This window comes from Protobothrops mucrosquamatus, unplaced genomic scaffold (assembly GCF_001527695.2).
Source record: "Protobothrops mucrosquamatus isolate PMUCROS unplaced genomic scaffold, P.Mucros_1.0 scaffold_306, whole genome shotgun sequence".
Lineage (NCBI taxonomy): Eukaryota > Metazoa > Chordata > Lepidosauria > Squamata > Viperidae > Protobothrops > Protobothrops mucrosquamatus.
In genome coordinates, this window is record NW_015386382.1 from 1,092,911 (window position 1) to 1,093,999 (window position 1,089).

Sequence of the window (1,089 nt, forward strand, 5' to 3'; positions counted from 1 at the left end):
TTAGTTGTTTAGCAGAGTAATGGCATAGAGGAAAAAACTATCCTTGTATCTAGTTGTTTTGGAGTGCAATGCCCTGTAGTGTTGTCTTGAAGGAAGAAGTTGAAACAGTTTATGATCAGGATGTGTGGGGTCTTTTGATATTTTCACAGCCCTCTTTCTAGCTTGTGCAGTATACAGGCCCTCAGTGGAAGGCAGGCTGGTTGCAATTGTTTTTCTGCAGTCCTAACTATTTGTTGAAGTCTGTGTCTGTCTTGTTTGGTTGCTGTACCAAACCAGACAGTTATAGAGGTGCAAATGACAGACTCAATTCCTTTGTAACTATATCAGCAGCTTTCTGAATTTTCTGAGTTGGTGCATTCTTTAGTGTGGTTTTTTGATGACATTTTTGATGTTAGGTGTCCATTTTAAGTCTTGAGATATTACAGAATCTAGAAATTTGAAGGTCTCTATTGTTGATATTGTGTTGTCTAGTATTTTAATAAGTGGAAGAATAGGAGGACTTCTCCAAAAATCTATCAACCCTACAGTTTTGACTGTGTTCAGTTCAACATTGTTCCAGCTACACCACAAGGCCAGTTGATCAACTTCCCGTGTGTGCACATTCATTGTCAGATCAAATGAGACAAATCACTGTTGTGTCATCTGCAGACTTCAGTACTTTAACAGAGGGGTCCTTTGAGATGCAGTCGTTGGTACAGAGAAAAAAAAGCAGCGGAGAGAGCACACAGCCTTGGGAGGCCCCTGTGCTAATTGTACAGGTATCTGATGTGATTTTGCCTAGCTTCACCTGCTGCTTCCTAAGCTTGTGATCCACTTACAAGTGTGGTCAGGCACAGCTAGCTGAGTCAGTTTAGTGGGAAGAATATCTGGAAATATGGTATTGAATGACGAGCTGAAGTCTACAAAAAGGACCCTTCCGTAGGTCCTTGGAGATTCAAGATGTTGTAAGATGTAGTGCAGTGCCATATTAACAGCATCGTCTGCCGATCTATTTGCTCGATAGGAAAATTGCAAGGGGTCTAACAGTGGATCGATGATGGTTTTCAGGTGGGCCAGCATTCCAAGGACTTGTTTCTTTCTATCACTGAA